This window comes from Tachysurus vachellii, chromosome 3 (genome assembly GCF_030014155.1).
Source record: "Tachysurus vachellii isolate PV-2020 chromosome 3, HZAU_Pvac_v1, whole genome shotgun sequence".
NCBI lineage: Eukaryota > Metazoa > Chordata > Actinopteri > Siluriformes > Bagridae > Tachysurus > Tachysurus vachellii.
Window position 1 is genome coordinate 26847507 of NC_083462.1, and position 14423 is coordinate 26861929.

The following is a 14423-nucleotide window of genomic DNA, read 5'->3' on the forward strand; positions in this document are numbered from 1 at the left end:
TACACAGTGAAATGAGACAATGTTTCTCCAGGATCATGGTGCTACATAAAACAAAGACAGAGCTATAAGTAAGTTAGTCCTATATACATAAAGTGCATCTGTGCAACCTGGTGCAAACAGTGCAGGACAAGACAAAATCTATTAGTTACTGAAGATCTATTGCTGTAATAAATAAACATTTATAACAAACACGTTTAACTGTTGCTCTGAATTATTTCTAATTCATAATAATACATACATGTGTTAATGATCACGTTCGTGACATTAAATTCCACGTTGAGGAATTATTTAAGGCATGAACAGGGAAAGTAGAATTTGCACTTTTGTGTTATAACCACTAGATGTCAATCTTCAGTCAAGTCTTAGGTTAAATCAGCTGCTGTGTTTTGTGTTTTGTCTGCTGGTGTCTGGTGTTTTGTCTGCTGGTGTCTGGTGTTTTGTCTGGTGTAAGTGTGAATGTAAAAGTGATGCCATGTCCTTGTGTGAGTATAACTTCACACATCTCCAGCATAATCTTTCACCTCATAGCCAGAAATGTTTTCTCTGCCTGGATCTGGACTTTGTATGGATTTCTACATGTGCACAGTCAGCAACAGTCTGCACTTTTCCGTACTTGTGCAAGATTTGTGCAACGTTTGACCAGTTTGAAGAATTTCCTTTTTAAAAGCCCTTCACTCAGGGCATCCTGGTACCAGACATCACTAAGTGTGTAAATTCGATTCATTTTACACACGAAAATACAATGACAGATAAAGATTTTTACATGAAGAGTAAAAATATAGTATGATAGTGAACTCCATATAGAATCATAGATATTTGGCTTGTTGTGTTTTGTTAAAGATTCAATGAATTGTCCCTCGTTTCAAAGCCACTGTAAGTCGATGGAAACGTTTCCTCTAAATCTTTTCTTTTTATTGCCTTTATATGGATTTCCCTTTAAATCCCCAGTTTGATGATATTGATTTTAAAGGAGTCATTAGCACTAGACTTAGACCAGTTATGAAATATTCTTCACAGGCTTACGCAGAATAATGAGGTCTACGTTAGTCTTCTCTACTTTCAAAACCTTGCACTTACCTCTTTATTGTCTTTAATACATCAGCTCAGTCTGTAATGACTTTATTTTTTTTTTACATACTCACTAGCCAGCTGCTTTTCTGTTTGAATAAGTGAATCACTGAATAAGTGACACACTGATTAATTGGAACCAGGTGTGTGTTTTAGTCACCATCTGTGATTAAAACTGCTAATAAAAACAGCCATACTCTGGGTGTAATCAAAACCCAATGCTTTTGGCCCATAGTTAAAAGGCGATGATGCTTGGCTCTGCACACTGACACCGATATTGAGAGGGTGAAAGGCAGATGAGGCTTGTGGGATCTCAGGGGAGAGCTGAGAGTTATGAGGCGAGGGAGTGGGTGACACCACCACATCCAGCAGGCCAGATGGCACCTAATTCATTTCCTTAACTGTTTCATGGTTCAATACAGATTTGATTTGAAATAGCTTTTAATTAAAAGATGCAAGCAGTCTTATATGCACAGCCTTATACATTTGTAATGCTCTACCTGACAACCAAATATTCGTATTGATTTATTCATTATTCTTTTGCATGCTCTATGACTTACTAGTTACGTAATAATTGCACCCAAGAAGATTGGAACTGACCAGTGTACTAAATCCATAAGTGTCAAGACAAATACAGCAACAAGCAAAGAGACATTGACAGAGAGTCAAGAAATGATGATGAAAATAATTATTATTAATACTTCAGTAAAGTTCATTAAATCTATTCTGTTGTTAGTGAGGGGGGGCACGGTGGCTTAGTGGTTAGCACGTTCGCCTCACACCACCAGGGTTGGGTGTTCGAATTCCCCCCTCCACCTTGTGTGTGTGGAGTTTGCATGTTCTCCCCGTGCCTCGGGGGTTTCCTCCGAGTACTCCGGTTTCCTCCCCCGGTCCAAAGACATGCATGGTAGGTTGATTGGCATCTCTGGAAAATTGTCCATAGTGTGTGATTGTGTGAGTGAATGAGAGTGTGTGTGTTGGCACTCCGTCCAGGGTGTATCCTGCCTTGATGCCCGATGACGCCTGAGATGAGGCACAGGCTCCCCGTGACCCGAGGTAGTTCGGATAAGAGGTAGAAAATGAGTGAGAGTGTTGTTAGTTTGGTCTTTAAACTTATGAACTGTGTATGGACTGACAAAGGTGGTACATGAGGAAGCAATTTGACAACAATGCAGTAAATAATTTAGGTGCATCAAAAAGCGTGCTCGTTAAGATACCAGCAGACAAGCTAATCCAGCACAAACTAGTGCATAAAAGGTCACTAGAATGAAGTATTTGAACCTCCACTTTTTGAAAAAAGAACCCCCCCTTCAATAGGCTGGCTACGGACCTGAATGGGCAAACCAGAGAAGATGGTGGTGAGGAAAAAGTCCCTGATACAATATGAGAAAGAAAGCAGATTCAAAAGGAAACTCCTTCTTATCTGAGTGACATCGTATCATCCCGTTTATAACTGTGTGTAACATTCTCTCTGAACATCCCATTCCAGATTTATTCCCCTTTGCTGTTATAATAAGCTCCACTCTTTTAGGAAGGCTTTCCACTAGATGGAGTGTGACTGTGGGGATTTATTCAGACACAAGAGCAGTATTGAGATAAGCTACTGATGTTGAGTGAGAAGGCTTGATTGCAGTCAGTCTTCCAGTTCATCCCTAAAGTGTTCAGTGGTGTTGAGGAGATATGCATCATCCTTTGCAAGTCATGTCTTCATGGTGCTTGCTTTCAAGATTCCTAGAGTTTATTTCTGAGTCATGTACACTATTATGTACACTTGCAGTGAAATAGAATGCTCCTTCTTAAACTGTGCATATAAATATACTAAAATATATATATATATATATATATATATATATATATATATATATATATATATATATATATAAAATAAGACTGAATACAAATAGGAGGAAATAGAAATATCGAATATAGAATATTTATGTGTAATTATGTTTTATGTAGTAAGAGGACAGAATTAAAAACAAAACAAAAAAAAAGATGTACCAAATGTGCTACATACAGTAAAAGTGAACTCTTGTCACTAGAGTGACAGACTCTTGATGGACTCCTAAGGGAACTATAAAGTGGAAATGTCTGAATTAAGGAGTCTGAGGGAAGAAGCTCCTCCTGAGACACTCAGTTCCAGCTATCAGACTACTGAAGTGCTTACTTGATTGCAACAGGACGAACAGACGTTTACTAGGGAGGGTGGAGTCCTTAATGATTTTAGCAGCTCTGTTACTGCATGGCCTGCTGTAGGTACCGTGCAAGAGAGTGAAGAGCAGACCCTATGGCACCCTTGACCCTTCTTGCTCAGCTTGGCATACCTCTCTCTGCAGGGCTGAGGTCCTGGGGTGTGCAGTTTCTGTACCACGCTGAGATGCACTGGGTTAGTAAACTGCCTATAGCTCAAGTATAGAATGTTTTTCAGGGTCGCTAAAGAGACTGAATTTCCTCAGCTGTCTCAGATGGTGAAACCGTTGTCTGGCTTTGTTTGCTTGAGCATGGATATGATGAGTCCAGGTTAGGTGCACAGAAAAGTGTACTCCAAGGTACTTGCTCCCTCTCTGCACAGAGGTCTCTCTGATCTTGAGTGGGGTGTAAATCTGCTGCTAGCTCTTACTGAAGTCCTTAACAAGTACCAGTTTAGGCACAGGAGCATAATAATGCTGGAACAGATTTGGGCCTCTTAGTTCCAGTGAAGTGAAACTTTAACGCTACAACATACAATGACATTCTAGACGATTTTGTGCTTCTAAATTTGCGGCAATGGTTTGACGTAGATGTATTGGTCAGGTGTGCAACAACCTTTAGCCACCTAATTTAGTTTGGAGAACACTGTACTGTATAATGTTTTATTATGATTATGATTAAAACTTATTATATTTTTCAGATTATGATTTCTGCCTCTTACCTCATAAATTTAACCAAACTTCACATCCTCTTTCTTAAATCTCATCTTATGCATATTTAACCACTAGTGACCTGTGTCTCATCTACTGACAATGGGAAATGTAAAAGGGAACAAATTTTAATCAATGTAAGGAGAACCATATACATTTGTGTAATTCCACTTCTTCTTATCTGTCGTTGGGCTTCATTAGTATTAGTATTTTGTGACCCATCTGCACAATTAGGCTATTAGAGGAGAGTTTGATGTTTCCGGGCTGTTCCCTCATGCTGCCTTGGGGCCATCTGGGGTCTCAGACGTGAGGCACAGTGGGTCTCCTGGGTTATAGGCAGCCGAATAAAGGAGCAGTGCTTTGTTGCTCTACTCTGGCCATCGATCATCCTGCCTCCCCACTGATGGCCATTAAAGCATCAGCGATTAGGGGCTTTCACCAGAGATCCATACCTGAGCTAAAATCCAGACTGAAACCTTTTAGAGACTTAATGTGCAGTAATCTCACAGCCATCATTTGAGTTTAGCTTTCATCCTAAGAGGAAGTTTTGGATAAAAGGAGTACTTCTATGATAAACGGTGAGGTGATCACTTAGCTGGGATGATTTAGCAGCTGGATAAAAAACCTGCTCATCATTCATGTTTTCTTCATAAGACGAAGATGGGAGGATGAGACACATTTTAGCAAATGGTTTAATAAAGCTAGGATCGAAAATGTTCTGTTTAAAATAAAAATGGATCCTTTCCAGGATGTTCCTCTCTTGACCAGCTCCACCTGACAACCTTCCCTTTCACATATTTCTATGTGACCTCAGTAAAACCTGAAGCTCAGAAAGTTTTTGCTAGCCTATGCTTAAATCAAAGCTCTTTCAGCCTGGGCCTCTGATTGCTCTTTTCAGTCCACCTCTGAAATCAATCAACGTTTTGCATTGTAAGCACCACTGATAATGGCCCTAAGGTTAGTTTAGGGTCATCACTTTATATCCTGTGGTGCATTTTGCAATCATTTAGATATACTCTATGTTCATACACCAAAGGTTTATGCACTATCAGTCCAAGGGAAGTGATACTTATGGTACTTAGTGTATAGAATATAAGAATAAAACTTATTTAGATAATGAGACAGTTTGCCCTTAGCTTGTCCTTACCTTAGCTTGCGTGTGAAGCTCAATTTCACGCTGCTGTGCCCCTGAGGCCTGGTAACACAGTGAGGAGCAGAGCACCGCTTTAATTAACCCATCTTTAACAAGGACAAGGAGGAAATGCGGAGACTACTGTGAGTCTTTGAAATCATTTCAGTCCTTTACTAACAGGACAGAGATCTGCCTGAGTAAATAATGAAGTTGAAGTCTCTACCAATGAATAGCTCATCACAGAATGGCATTAGTCTAAGGGAAATTTCACAGCAAAAAATCTTTAAAGACAATTTATTTTAATATATAAGTGACAGCCAGTGACCAAGATGTTCAGACATCTATGGAAAGTTCACTCCACCACCTCGGTGCTAGAACAGAGTCTGGTGTCATATCTTACGAGATAGTATCCTGCGAGATAGTGGGACCAGTCCAGCAGTGCTACAGAATCTGAGTGTGTGTGGTGTGCTTTGGATTAGATTAAAGCAAAATTAACGCAAAATCACTGCAGTTACAATTTTTCACAATTGAATATTCCCACTAGATTAATTTGCTCAATCACAATAAAAAGAATTAGTTTAGACTGATATTAAGAAATGTGCTGCGCATTTCTCTTTCCTGTTATAATGTTATATAATGTTATATCCGTGTTATAATGTGACAATACGCTTAAGAGCTGTAACTCCATGTGATAATGTGGCAGCAGGACAACACAATACTGGCCAGTTATTCTATGAGTGATCTGCCCTCAGACCTTTACTTCCCCATGTAGTGCAGATAGATGCCTGCACAGTAAATGTTTAATAAGTAATACTGTGCTTTGTATCTGAGTTACATGATTATTGCCTCACTGAGTCTTTTCACATTTCAAACCTAGTACACGTTCTGTCTCTGGTCTTCAGTCCATACTAATTCGTATACACTACTACAGACTGTAATACAGTCAGGACCATACGTATTTTGACAAAGACAAATTTTGTAAATTTGCCTCCATACATCACTACAATAGATTTGAAATAAAGCTATCAAACACGATTGTAAAAATATTGCATTAACAGTTTGGGAATGACAGCCATTGTTTTCACAGTCCCGACATTTTCACAAACTCAAAAGTAATTGGACAAACTAACAAAATTATAACTAGAATGGTTATTTTTAATTCTTGGATGCAAATCTTTTGTAGTCAGTAACTACCTGAAGTCTGGATCTCACAGACATCACCAAATGCCAAATTTTCTTCCTTCTTGAGATTTTTTTCTAGACCTTTATTGCCTTTAGTTTTGTCTTCATGCTCTACTGGTTCAGATCAGGTGACTGACTCAGCCATTTAAAATCAACCCATATCTTTTTCTTAAGAAGCTCTTGGATTGTTTTCGCAGTATATTCTGGGTCATTATCTATCTGTAAATGTGGTAAATGTGCTGTCCTATCAGTTTCACAACATTTGACTGCATCTGAACAGAAAGTATAACAGCTCTATACACTTGAGAATTCATCCTGCTGCTTCTATCAGCAGTCACAACATCAATAAACAGCAGTGACCCAGTTTCACTGGCAGCATACACACCCATGCTATGACATACATGTGGATGAAGAAAATTGTGTCACTTTGTCCATTGGTTGGTTAAGCAACTCACAAAAACCTGCTGATTTCATGTCATGTTTGGTTTTCTTTCTGCAGCTGAATAGATTCAGAATTAAATCACTTGATCCCTCCCTAGTCAAACCACACTAGAGTCTATGTGGGTACGAACAAAGACCACCTCATTCTCACACATACGGCTTTTTGTGTGTGATTGGTGTTTCTCCACCTGCACTGCACAATTACACCACACCAAAGGCAAAATCTCATCAGAGTTTGAAACAATGCATATGTAAAAACACCCTGTGAAAATAAGTTTAATATGTACATTTTTTTGGTCTTTTAAATCTAAGAGCAAATTCTGACCACTATGACTACTGGGAGAAATTAACACCAGAATTGCAAAGCCATCACAGATATTTCAACATAAACATACAAATTTCCTTTACACCTGCTGCTCTTTGACCTAGTTCCATAATGGCATCATTGATTTTTAAATTGTATTGAAAACTGCTTGTGTGTTTTATGTGTTTTACACACTGTTGTTGATGGAGTCAAATGCTGGAATTGATCACTTAGACAGGTGATCCATTGTGCACACACGTGTTCTGTGTAAATAGTCCAACTGACAGACGTGTGCTCCAAACAAATAGTTACTCTTTTTACTTAGACTTCGCTCTAAGTAAACTATTAAAAACTAAAATGATGTGGATTAATATCACCTAGACCCAAAGTGGTCAAATATGAAATGAGAAAAAGGAGGTAATATGCAAAGGTTGGAATAAGGAGGCAGTTAGACTGAGGCTCTGATAAGCAGGTGAAAAAAAGAACACACACACACACACAAGTAAGGTTTAGGATGAACATTTACTTTAATAATCCTCATACAAAGACCACTCAGGACAGTGCTCTTGGAATAGGTCCGAGGAGGAACACGGACAGGGGTCTGAGTAGACGCATCGACCATCTTGGTAGTAGAAATGGGGGAGAGCCTGCCTTTGTCCTGCAAGTATTCAGTGTAAGCAACAACGGCATCCAAAATAAACCCATGACTGGGAATGCCATTCTTGTCCAGGAACCTCTTGGCATATCCAGGAATATCTAGGAACACACAGAAAGCATAAAGTATGAAGGTAGTCAGTAACTATACAGAAAATATTGATTAATATGATTCAGAGAAATACTGCAATCATTTAGCTGGAAAAATAGACCTTATACTGCTAACACCAGGAAAATATTATTATTCACGTTTATTGTCATAAGCACAGTGAGGAAAAGAGTTTCACTGTACAATAAAATTCTTTCTTTGCTGTTCATAGTGAATGCCAATACACGTACAACACACATACATACACAAAAGCGTAATACATAAAACTATGCTGCAGGAATATAAAGAAGTCTAATAGAAATATGCACTATGTTCATCTATATATGTAAATGTAGAATAATGACTTATGTACATACAGTAACATGTACAATTACGAATAGCAATGATAACAGCGAACATTATCAAATAATAATAGCATCAGTAACATTAAGTGTGCAATGATAATAGTAACAATAACATAACAAATGTACAGATTGAGATGAAACAATTCCATCCAAATATTCTATGATATAGATGAGACTTGTCTGTGACTGCTGGTTACTCATTTAAGAGTGTTATTGCTTCAGGATGATGTTGTTCTTGTGGGAGGTGACAGTTATATGTGAACTGAGTGAAGAGGATGGGACTGAGGTCACACCCCTATGGAGTGGCAATATTTGTTATAGTAGTGGCTGAAGTCCAACCTATTTCCCATCCTCGTCCAAGTACTAACAGTTTGTGGGTAAACTTATGAGGGATGACTATTGAAAGTGGAAAATATGAAATGAGAAAAAGGAGGTAATATGCAAAGGTTGGAATAAAGAGGCAGGTAGACTGAGGGTCTGATAAGCAGGTGAAAAAAAGAACACACACACACACAAGTAAGGTTTAGGATGAACATTTACTTTAATAATCCTCATACAAAGACCACTCAGGACATTGAGTGCTCTTGGAAGAGGTCCGAGGAGGAACACGGACAGGGGTCTGAGTAGACGCATCGACCATCTTGGTAGTAGAAATGGGGGGGAGCCTGCCTTTGGCCTGCAAGTATTCAGTGTAAGCAACAACGGCATCCAAAATAAACCCATGACTGGGAATGCCATTCTTGTCCAGGAACCTCTTGGCATATCCAGGAATATCTAGGAACACACAGAAAGCATAAAGTATGAAGGTAGTCAGTAACTATACAGAAAATATTGATGAATATGATTCAGAGAAATACTGCAATCATTTAGCTGGAAAAATAGACCTTATACTGCTAACACCAGGAAAATATTATTATTAACGTTTATTGTCATAAGCACAGTGAGGAAAAGAGTTTCACTGTACAATAAAATTCTTTCTTTGCTGTTCATAGTGAATGCCAATACACGTACAACACACACACACATACACAAAAGCGTAATACATAAAACTATGCTGCAGGAATATAAATAAGTCTAATAGAAATATGCACTATGTTCATCTATATATGTAAATGTAGAATAATGACTTATGTACATACAGTAACATGTACAATTAGTAGTAGTAGTAGTAGTAGCCTTTATTGTCACTGGTCACAGGTACCAGCGAAATTAGCCATCAACCTGCCCATACATACAATACATACAATATGACAAGGGGAGGACAAGACAGGAAGACAGGGGATTGAAAAGAAATACAGCATAACATGAGGGAAGGGAGCAGAAAAAAACAACAACCCCCAGACTATGCTCCGGTGGGGAGTACAGTGTGGGAACAGGAAAAAAACACCTCAGCAACATAAGCACATAAACAGTACGCCATAGACACATGACTTGCAACAGGGGAGGGGAGTGGGGGGGTGGAGGTAATCCAGCACAGGCAAGCAGCCTTCAGGTCCTGCGGCCTTTATCTTCGGCGCTGGTCACAGACCCGCTTGTCAGACTGGCGGTACAAAGCGGCGAAGGCGTGGGATGGGGGGTGGGGGGTGAGTGCATATCTTTATATATGTGTGTGTGTGTGTGTGTGTGTATGTATGTAAGTGTAGGCCTGGAGAGTCGTTGCTCCCGGCATCAAATCTTGGTGTTCCTCAGTCCGCAAGATTGTCATAGCGATACACAACAAATTTCCATGGAGACAACCTTGATTAGGTCCCAAAGAGAGTCAACAATCAGCAGGTGTCTGTAGAAGTGGGGGAAGGAACACAAGAGCGTCTCGCTGCAGTGCTCTTCCAGGGGAATTGTTGTTCCAACAGCGGCCTTGGCCGAGGCCAGTGCTGGTTGAGGGGAGCCGAAAGCAGATAAGATTGGGATTGTTTGGTCTTGGGGCGAGTAGAAGCATTCCAATTTACACGACTACTCTCTTAGTCCATTCTGGTCTCCATATCGATCCATTTTTCTTTCCAAAAAAAAAGAAAAATTCATTCTCTTCTGTCGATCAATAAATCCGCTCATGTAATCTGTCCAGACCTTTCAGAAATTTTCCGTTTGCTCCAAATGGTCGTTATTCTTCTTTCATATGTTATTACTTACATTTCCCATTATCTTTAAACTCGTACTCTCATTTTTACATCATCATGCATTAAAGCTCATAACTAATCTTGTTTTCTACTTTTATTCTCCATTTTCTCTCTAAGCTTTTCTCCGGACACAGCCCTCATTTTGCCATGGGTACGTTCATGTTTCCCATAAAACCTGGAAGTTAATGATTATCAACATTCTTTCCTAAACAATTTTTTTCTTTCATTGCCTTGTTTCCTAGACGACAGCCTCTAGCGTTATCGTTACTAGCTTTTCATTAACCAAATTTACCAAGTCTGTATGTGCTTAATGTACTGGATCTGTGTGTAAAGTGCTGCATCTACTCTTATAATGAGTAACCTGTGTGTTTTACAGCTACTGCTTCCAACCTCCATCTGTTGCTGCCCCGCTCACTGAAATCTTTATTCTTTAGACTAAATATTTGGACAGTTATTGTCTGCATACTGACTCTTCTGCTTGAGAAGGTTGATGTCTCTACCCAGGCTTTTACTTTTGTCACCCAGGCCACTCAAACTCCTTGCTTCTGATCCTCATCCACAAGCACATAAACTACTCAAGTTCCATGGCGGGTCAACATTAGAACTCAGTATCCTGAGTGATGTACTGTCTTTTAAACCTTATTACATATTGAAGCAATGCTTTTGATACATTTTTCTTTATTAAAGTTGATGCTCAGCATTGACAGGGTTCCCACTCTTTTTCAGAGATCATTTTCCAGGACTTTTCCAGGACATTTCAAATTTAGGAAAAAAAAAGACAAGGATCACAGATTCACGGCCTAAAGTAAGATGTTCTTCTCTCCAGAAGTCTTAAAAACAACTTTATGGCTATTACTTAATAAGCCATCCTCTCAGTCACGTTCCCAGTCCCACAGTGTAGTTCCACCTGGTGTTCTTCCTCATATCACCTTATTTACCGGAATTACCTCCTATGTGTTCTAAGTAACCTAACATCCTGTTCCCTACAATCCCCTTATCTCCCATCACCTTTTACCCATATGCCCATTTACGGATTTTCCTCCCCTTGGTTCCCAGGGCCCAGGTCTGGGAGCCCAGGTCTGAGAACCTGGGTCTTCTTCATTCGACATAACAATGTATGAGCTAAGGTCTGGGAACCAAGGTCGTCTTCATTCTAAATAACAATTTTGTTATTGTTATTAAAAATTTGCTCAAAAGAGCTTTACTGGTCAATGTTACATTTGCCTCTTAGTTTTTTCATGACAGACATCCTGAGGATTAATCCTTCATTCAACTACAATGAGTAAGTTTCTCCTTTGCTATTTTCTTCTATACATTATTTTTAATGATTATAAGTCACTCTATGAGTCTGATTTATGTCAAAAGTTATGATGTTAAAACAAAGCTCTTATCTATTCGTCATCTTATATTGTTACTATTGCTAAGCTATTGCTGCTAATAATGTTGTTTGTGTACAAATTGAGTTTTGATGACTCCTCAAGCCTGCTAAATGCCTGAATTTGTTATGATCTCAGCCTGTCTTTGCCCAGGCTGGGCTTGCTTACGCATATCTCAAGCTTCAGTTCCTCTATCTCTACTAAGTTACTCCCCTTATCTCCCCTTAGATCCTTCTCAGGGTCAGCCAATTCACCTGGTCGCACCATCTGGTCCTTGCCTCACCATCCTCGTCCTTCCCCCTACCCAAGGAAAACACCAGATACTGCATTCTCAAAAAAAAAAAGGCATTATGAAAAATAACTGCAGAAGCATTCCCAAACGGAATAAACAACATTTAATTGTCTGTCCAAAACATTCACTGCATTAAGCTCCAATGAAAGTATCCTTTTGAACTTTTTAGTGTAGTTGCTTTAAACTCTCTTGCATGTTTTCCAAACTTTGTTCTAGACCTGCTAACTCCTCACTTTTCTCTGTGACACTTTTGCGATTGGCATTTGATTTTGACAGTAAGGTGAAGTCATGCTTTCTCTCTCGGTATTTATAAATGTGTCATTGACTCGCTTTCACAAACGATTCGTTAATAAACGCATATTCAAAGAAACGCCACTGTATTGTATGTTGCTAAAAGCGTTTTGCTCCGGCTTTGTTTGGAACTACTATGGTTAGTGAAGGATAGAAAGGGAGTCACTTAACTTCTTGTTTAGTGAACTGTTGCAAAAATCAATATCACATTTGCAAACGTGTTTTTAAGTTTATATAAGTAAACCTATTATATGTTACCGGCCTTCGCCTTATGTTTACAACACTAGTTTGTGCTGCACTTTGATGCAAATAATGCAAATAATTGTTCAATGTATGATTCGCTGTGCATCGCGTCAGTAGAATATCTAATTTTGACTTCTTATATCGCTCATAAAACAGGTTTGGGGACTGTGTGGATGGATTACTTTTAAAGACAATTTGTCATGTGAATGAAATTTCAACATTTATAAAATAAAAAGACCGCACATATTAATACCCTTTCCTTTCTCAGGCAAATGCCGTCATGCATGCTTTAGTTTGCTGTGCATTCCCCTTGCACATGATATTCAGATTAACAAGGTTAATATAACCTGCTTACCCGTCAACATTTGAGACCTTAGGTTTTCCACAGCGAGATTAAACAGCATAACAAAAAACCCGTCAAAACTCAGCGTCCCTGAACAGAGCGCTTTCTGTTACTAACGTTAATTGTTTCGACCAGTTGTAAACTGTTCTTTAAATGATCAAGAACATTTAAAAATAATAATTTTTTCCAGGACAATTTATGTTTTCTCTCATTTTCCATGTGTTTTCCAGGACTGGAACATTGGTCATTAATTTTCCAGGATTTCCAGGTTTTCCAGGACGTGTGGGAACCCTGATTGAGTCTTATCCCTTATTGTGTGTCTTTTCCCTACATGTGCATCTTACATGCATCCTTCTGAGACCTTATATTTAACTACCCTAAGCCTCTCCTTCATCTTTCCTTTTACTTCATATTTTACTTCAAAGTTTCCCACATCTTATCGGTTTATGGATTGAGGCTGTAGCTGAATAGAGGATATCGGGACTTTTACTGAGAACCGGTCTTGGTAAAAATCAGAGCGCAGCATTCAATTGCTTCCGATTGAGATATAATCCTTGCTCATTGAGATATAATCCTCCTCAGCTCATCCAGTTTGTTTTCCAGAGACCGCATGTTAGGTAACAAGAGGCTGGGTAGTGGTAGCTGGCTATCACAGGCTGTTAGCCTAGTATGCAGCCCTCCCCACTGACCTGGGTCTACTCGTTTCAGCTTACTCGCTCAAGCTCAGTGCTTTCATCCTGGGGTTGTTGGCAGTGGTAAAAAGAACAAATAATGGGATTGTAGCTCCGGGGGAATAAAACCGGTAAATTTAATATGGTTAGCTGAATGAGTGAGTCCAGTAATACCTGTCTGTTGTGTCTGTTGGAGCGAGTAAACATGTCATCCTCAAAGGGCGTCATGTCATTTATCAAGATATAAAGAGCTAGGAATATAGACTTTAAACAAGAAACCCAAAACAGAGTATTTTTCACTCACCCATCTTAGAAGAAGCCTCAGGGTAAAATAAAGAAGATTCAGGCAAGTTGCTGTTCTCTTAAAGTGTTAAAACCTAAGGTCTCTTGGAAAAAATGGGACTTTATAGAACCAGAGAAGGTCTGTTGAATTCTGATTGGTTGTAAGCAGAATGGGATGTGATTGGATAAGAGTTGATAAGAGGAACATGGGTGAAAAAATAAAATAGAGTATATAATATAATATAATATAATATAATATAATATAATATAATATAATATAATATAATATAATATAATATAATATAATATAATATAATATAATATGTGTTTATAATTATTTATAATGCTTATGGTCAGTTCATTGAATTGAGTCAAAGTGTAGGGGGAAGAGATTTTATTTTATTAGGGATTACTGGGATACAAGTTTGACAATAATTTAAGTATTATGTAACATTTTGTGTAATATGAATTTTATGTTGTGTATATCTGTTTAGCTGAAGATGTTGTGAGTTACACGCACATTACACGAAACATTTACACAAAAGGAAGGAGTTTTTTCTTTTTCTCTAAATATATATTAGTGATATGAAATACATGCAAACCAAATATTACCGCCAGAAAAGATCACATCATACATGATTGTGCATGGTCCATAATCCTTAGGCGTCCAATTGTAA

The 14423-nt window shown here is 38.6% G+C and overlaps 1 long non-coding RNA gene across 1 annotated transcript; it reads right to left on the reverse strand.

Moving 5' to 3' along the window:
* Nucleotides 1-7535: 7535 nt before the first annotated feature.
* Nucleotides 7536-13909, reverse strand: LOC132843304 (uncharacterized). The gene is made up of 3 exons (XR_009648108.1): nucleotides 13769-13909; nucleotides 8675-8908; nucleotides 7536-7783 (listed from the first exon to the last, which is right to left on the reverse strand). It is a non-coding gene; the product is annotated as an uncharacterized LOC132843304 (long non-coding RNA).
* Nucleotides 13910-14423: the final 514 nt, after the last annotated feature.